This window comes from Nicotiana sylvestris, chromosome 5 (assembly GCF_000393655.2).
Source record: "Nicotiana sylvestris chromosome 5, ASM39365v2, whole genome shotgun sequence".
Lineage (NCBI taxonomy): Eukaryota > Viridiplantae > Streptophyta > Magnoliopsida > Solanales > Solanaceae > Nicotiana > Nicotiana sylvestris.
The window spans coordinates 127672220-127679757 of record NC_091061.1 but is presented as its reverse complement, the minus strand read 5'-3'; positions in this window follow the sequence as shown (position 1 = coordinate 127679757).

Below are 7538 nucleotides of genomic sequence, written 5' to 3'. Positions count from 1 at the left end.
AACATCTGGATTTTGTCCAAATTGATTAAAAGATTGAGGTTTAATCGACCTTAGTCGAAGTATTTTCAGTGGAAAATACTTCGACTAAGGTCTGTTTGATTTCAAACAAAGTCCGAATCCAAGTTGAGTCCAAGTCGGAATAAAATTGAAGGATTCAGAGGTATTTTTTCTATTTCTTTTGTGTATTCTACGTGTATTGTTGTCTGTCTTAATAGCTTGTTAAATTTTTCATGATTTTATTTGATTAATTCTGTCATCTTTGTCTCATGCCCGTCTATATGATCAAATATGAAATTATTTCTGTTGGTTGTGATTATTTACAGTGTAAGTAATCGACTCGATTAAGTTCGTCGATTAGTTATATTGTGAATTATCATTTATGATAATGCTAATAGAAACAGTCTGCTTCTATTGTTTTAGACTGATTATGGACAAATGTTGTAAATAGTCCACTGATTAATACTTGTCAATTAAAGCATGTTTGTTTGCAAATCAGTAAATTCAAATGTATGATGTGTATACATTGTTTTCTGAACAGGGCATTGTCAGTATATTGACAATGCTCCTGTGTTTGTTTGATTTATTGTTCGAAGTTAAAGCTCAGTTCACTGAACTCAGTGTAATATGTTGCTATGATGATTGGTTCTGAATTCAGTATGATTCTACAAATGTTTGATTGGATGTAATTGTGTTAGGAGTTACATTCTTAGTCAGGATTCAGTCCAAACTTTAGGATTGGTTATAGCTGCTTAAACAGATTTTAAAATCTGTATTGTGAGATTCTGAATTTAAGATAGTAATAACAGTAATTACAGTAGAAAATCTGGGACATTTTTTGGACAGAATAGTGAGGGTAATATGATATAATAGTGAGCTGATAGTGGAGTGATAATGACTATTAGTTAATGAGTAATAATGGGGAACAAAGGGTAATGGGGCTGCTGAAAAACAGGATAATAGCACTCAATAGGATTTAAAGTATTCAAAAGTAGTTTTAATGGAAAAACTTTCTGATTTTTAAAGGAGAAAAGGGTCCATCCAGCATTAAAAAGTATAGGACCAGCCCTGTATAAATACAGGAGCTGGACAGACAGAAAAAAAAAAAGAATTTAGATGAGACTTTAAGAGTTTTCAGAGAGAGAGAGAGAGAGATATACAGAGAAGAAAGATAAAATTTGAGAAAGGAAAATCAAGCAGAAACAGAAATCTGAAAAAGGAAGATAGAAAGAAAGGAAAACAGAAATATTAAACAGAATTCTACATCGGAAGTTAGTATTGAAGCTGATTCTGTGTTTTGAAATTGAAAGCTTTTTCAGTCTACTTTGTTTTAAGTCTCAAAAATCAGAAATATTACTCTTTGTATTAAATCTGTCCGGATTTGTTCGATATCATTGTTCAGTTAAAAATCTGAAATTTCTTAAAAGTACTGTCACTGTGCATCTGGGTTCCTCGGGTCTTATTATTGCTCAAATCTGTGGGAATACTGGTATTTTGCTGTTTTTGTTACTGCTGCAACTGCTGAAACTTACTTCTTCTACCTCCATTTCCAGGTACATATCCTTTTAAATTCTATGTTGGAAAGAGATTCAGTATGACAGATAAATGAAGCTTGAATTGTAATAATATCTTTATTCATTTGAGCTCTTTAATTAAAAATTCAGTTTTGTTTCTGGATCAAATAAGTAGTATATGTTGATAGGATGACTGTAAGTTAAATATCCTTTATTGAAGACTGTATAAGTGTTGTAACAAGGTTAATTTTCTAAATTTTCATTAAAGTATAGTTGTGATTAAGATTGTCAAGGTAGGAAACATGGCATAAAGTGGGCCATTATTTAAATTTTATGGTGTTGTTAGCTAAGTAAAGAGTAATGTAGAAATATCAAGAAAACTACATTACTAACTCTTGTTGTTAAATAAGGTTAAGATGGTATTGATGGTATATTTTTATAAAGATAATAGATGTGTGTATAAACGTTGGCGAAAGGTGATATGATATAGCTTGTTACGATGTTAAAACGTTGAATGTTTACGACATACAGTTAGGTTGCACGTGAGGTAATTTTATTGAATTGGCTTGTATAATAATTCCTTTCCTATAAACTCGATGCCTATCTACCTTCATAAAATAAATTAACCAAATAATTAGGCCTATTGGATTAAAAGCAAGTATATGAGAATAAAATGAGATGTACAAATTGCAACACTTTACATCAACGACAATTAGAAATAGGACTTGCATTAAATAGAAATAATAAAAGTTCTTGAAAAAAAAATTCTTCCCTTTATAAATCATTTTTAATTTCATATACAATTCATTATTGGGCATATAGATATATATGTCGTATTTGTGAAGAATAGTATTAATCATGTTCTTATTCTTTATTTAGAATTTGAATAGTCTTGGATGAACATAAATTATACGCGAAAATTATAATCGACGGGCAACCTTTAATAAATTGTGAATTTTTTAGAATTAAGGGGTATCTTAAATGGAGATTTCTCATAATAATAAACAATTTGAAAAAAAAATAAAAAAATCCATAATACTATTAACAAAGATTTTGCGCAATCAGGGATGCGTTCGCGCGCCCTGATTATATTTTAAAAGTAAATTCGGATTATGCGTACGCGCAATTTCGAGCGATTATTTAATAAAAACGAATTTCTTTGAAAAATATTAAATAATTTCATATAATCCGAGATGTGCAGTTCATTGTCTAAATACAAGGGTGATGATGTTCCTGATTTTATTTTAAATTTCGAACATATGTTTTTTTTGTTGATAAAAACTATAACAATTTTATTGTGTACACGTACGCGTGGCACGATCCCCGATAATTATAAAAGGTATATAATACGAATATACGTACGCGTAATTCGTCCATATAAGTGTAAACAATAAGTAAAGAACGGTAGTAAAATCATGCAATAAAACGTATTTAATAGAATCAAGATAATTAAGCCAGTAATAAAAACAGTTAAGCGACCGTGCTAGAACCACGAAATTCGGAAATGCCTAACACCTTCTTCCGGATTAACAGAATTCCTTACTCAGGATTTCTGGTTCGCAGAATAATAAACAGAGTCATATTCTCCTCGATTCAGGGATTAAAATTGGTGACTTGGGACGCCTTAAAATTCCCAGGTGGCGACTCTGAAATAATTAAATAAATCCCGTTTCGACTGTCCTTCAATTGGAGAAAACTCCCCACGCGCCCTCGCGGGCGCGGTAAAAAGTAGGTGTGACATTGTTTACTCAAAACGTTGATCAAAGTCAAACTTAGCCCTTTTTTGCCAACCTTAAGGAACCAAGTATTCTGATTTCAACCCGAACCCTTCCAAATCCGAACTAACCTCCCTGCAAGTCATAAAACAGTAAAAGCACATAGGAAGAGTCTTATTTAGGAGAACAAAGTTCTAGAAAGCAAAACGATCGATCGGGTTATTACATGATATATGACTTTTGAAGTCCATGACCATTCAAGTTCTCTATAGGGATAATTTTTATGTTTATTATTTTATTTTTATATTTTTGTTAAATATTATGTGATCTTGCTGAATTAATAGCACTATTATCTACGCACAAGGTTAAATACATAAGGTTGAAATATCATGGTTGTTATTTTCGTAAAAATACATTATTCGTACAGTAAATAATTGTTCTCTTATATAAATATATTTTTTGTTGCTATTTTCCTATTTAATGAGCTACCAAATAAATGTATGATAATAATTTAAAAGTTTGATTTTTAAAATTAAATAATTTAAATACCTAATTTACAAATATCTTCTTGAATAGTAGTCTATTTAAGATTATAAAATATTTGTCTATATATATGTTTTTTAGACGTGCTATCAATATATATGTTTTTTAGACGTGCTATCAATCAAACTTATATTTATGAGATAAGAATTATCATGTTCCTCTGCAAATATCATATAAGAAAAACTCTCATCTTAACAATGGACGCTACAACCTATATAGATTTCTTATTTTATTGACATTGAAATGAATGAGGTAGTAAGAATAACTTTTTGAGAGATTTTTCAAGTGAAATGTATCAAGCTTGGATCTATTTTTTCGTGCGCTCATTTTTCTTTCAAATAAAAGAAAAGAGACTAATGAGTTTAGCTCAAGCAGACAATATAGGGCATCTAATTTTTTTTAATGTAGGTAACGTTATTTTTGGTAATAATGAGTTATCCTCTGTTCCATAGCAAAAAAAAAAAAAAAATTGAAATAAAACAAAATAGTATGATGAAAATCTAGAAAGGTAGGCGAAATTCTATATTTTTTTTCCTGGAGGCCAAATTCTATTCATTCACTCCCTAAAAACAAAAGTTTAAAAGAAGCGCGTGGGGTGGATGGATTCATTTACAATAGAAATTTAAGGAGGAGGTGTGCTACGCATTATATCTGCACTATTATTGCGCCCGCAGTGTGATTTTCCCTTATTCGGTTTCGGGTTCCCTTTTTGGCCTTTGGTCCCATTTTCTCTCAGATCTTCTTCAATTATATGCTTACTTTACCGTTGCAGTGAACAAGTACATGCTATTGTTGTGCATGATAGGCCATGAAGGACTTCCAGTTTCCTTGATTTGAATTGAGATACTTATTGTTGGCAGAAAAAAAATACATTTGGTTAGTTTTCTCTGAGTTATGGTGGATTTTAGCTACTATAATTATAATGATATACAATCAGACTTCTATATAACTGTATATCTATATAATAGTCGTTCATTATAAAAGTCGAATTTTTCTCGGAGTCGAATATTATATTATGTTATAATATATTCCCTCTATAACAACACTTCACTATAGCAGACAACGGATTTCAGAACAAACGAGACTGTTATAGAGATGTTTGACGGTAGATTATTGTTTGAGGCGAGGGTCTGCCGGAAACAATATCTCTACCTTCACAAGGTAGGAGTAAGGTATACATAAGGGTGTTCAAACCGAACCGGAAAACCGCACCAAACCGAAAAGTCAAACCAAAAAACCCTTAGGTTTGGTATTGAGTAAATAAACCCGAACCAAACCGACATATAAATATATAATTTTTATATATACTTAAGACTTTATATAGAATTTTCTTTTAAAAATATCTAGAAATATTTGAGACATGTAACATTTAATAGAAATATAAAGTTCATTCATTTTTATTTACCTTAAATAATGGGTTGTATCATTTTCTTATCAAGTGTTATTGAAATGCATCAATTATCTCTTTGTTCTTCCATATTCATATGTCAAGATTTCTTATATCTTTTTCGAATTTGAAATGGTATTTTGATAATTTAGAATTAAATAGTACATATCATTATTCGTGTATCCTATTGATTTTTATGTTTAATTATTAAATTTGGTTAACCTTGAAAGCGTACACCAATGAAAAGTTATTGTTAGACGACTAAGAAAAAAACTATTATGTGTTACTAAAAAAATTATCCCATAAGAATATTTTAATAGGTGTTTGTCTTTTTTTATTTTATTTTACGAAACATATATTCACTTATCAAAACTTTATCTATAACTTTAACAAAGTAAACTTAAAATAATATTCATGTAACAAAAAAAATCTGAAAAATCCGACAAACGGAACCAATCCAAACCAATATAGTTGGTTTGATTTAGTTTTGATAAAAACTGTACCAATCCGGTCCATGTACACCCCTATGCGTATACATTACCTTTCCAGACTCCATATTGTAGAAATATACTAGATATATTATTATTATTGTTGTATTTATAATTATATAGATTATTATGTTGTGGTCATTTGCTGATATATGAATTATTTGTGGTGGTGGTGGTGGGTGGGGGGGGGGGGGAGAGGTTTTGGTGGTGAACTGGTGATTGGTAAAGAGAAATGGAGATAGGAAACACAATAGTGTAATTTGTCATGTTTCTAAAATGAGAAGCCGAACGTCTTCAATCTTCTAAATTGTAATCCAGCGTGTATCCATTGCTTAAAACAATTAGTCTAATCGTGGAGGTGGAGTGATATTCCAAAAGTTAGAGATTTCAAATAACAAAATCATAACTAATTATAAGTATTATTTATTTACACCAAATTTAGTAATTTAGTTATAGCAATTAAAATTAAAATGAGAATATTACGTATTACTTATTGCCTATTTGGCCAAGCTTTTCCAATTAAAATCAAAGTTGAAGTGTTTGGTCAAACAGGCTATTAATCATGATCAAATGATAATATGTATAAGAAAATATATGTTTTGTATTTATTAGTTTGATGTAAACACCAGCAGAGACGAATTTATGAGTTAAACTTAATGGTGTAAACATTAATAGACCTTATGTGACAAATGTGCGTAAGAAAGACATATATTTTTTATATTTATTAATTTGGTATAAATATTGAGAGAAACGATCTAGAAATTAAATTTGATGGGTCTGGGTGTTCGACCTTTAATATATCTATCATAGGGTTTGGCATTTAATATTTGTTGAACTTTCTGTAATATTTACAATAATATAAATTTTTTTGGTAGAAAACATTAAGTTTGGTTAAATCAGTAGCAAGCATGCTATATTCGTCCCTAAACACCAAATACGAGTCAATTTTACCATTTTATATCAACCACGTTCCCAAAAATGTCTCTTAATTAAATGTTTGTTCATTTTCAACCTTTGACACCATCATTGAAAAGTTTTTGTCATGTAACAGAAAATGGAGGCATAATAACTCAATTAACTAGTAGCTTTATTGCTCTAATGGTTTAAATTCTGATACAATGAATTCCACCTAAGTAAGTTCCTTCATAATGATGCATGTTTGTGTTTTGCCCACACGAGTTCCCCCATTTGTTTTAACCCAATGTCTGAACTTCCTTCAAGAAAATTAATAAGAAATATTGATTTCCAATGTGATATCTAATGTTGGTGAATGAAGAAAGAATTAGTAACTAGCCCAAAGATACTCTTCAAATGATATGATATTATACGCTTTGGATCGAGTTCGCACGGTTTATCTCAAAAGGTCTCGCCATTAAGAGATCCCTACACCTTATATGTAGAATTCCAATCTTTTCAATTGCCAATATAGGACTTTGTTCGTACACCCCAACTGTAACGAAATATTTGTGAACATAAAATACAATTGTCGCGACTAATTACTATTGTTCAGAACACAATAAAGGTATCTATTGTTGTTCAAAAGATAAAAGATTAGTAGGACTCTAGCCAGTTCAGAATTCACTTATTATATGTCCATCTCAAATAAAAGAGCACATTTTTATATGTAATTTACTAGTACTGATGTTATTAAAAAGTTATAGAATATACTTTTACTCAACTTTAGCTAAAATTCTTTTATAGGACAAATAATTACTATTATTACATTACTTACAGGAGTGTGAAAGGAAGCGAAAACAAAAAAGATATGCACGCAAAAGTTTTTTCGGGAATTTATTACATACTACCTGAATATCTTTCTTGTCTCATCAAATAATCTGTTTAGTGATTTTATCCTAATTAGTGAAATTGTGTCATTTTCCACATTAATTTTGCG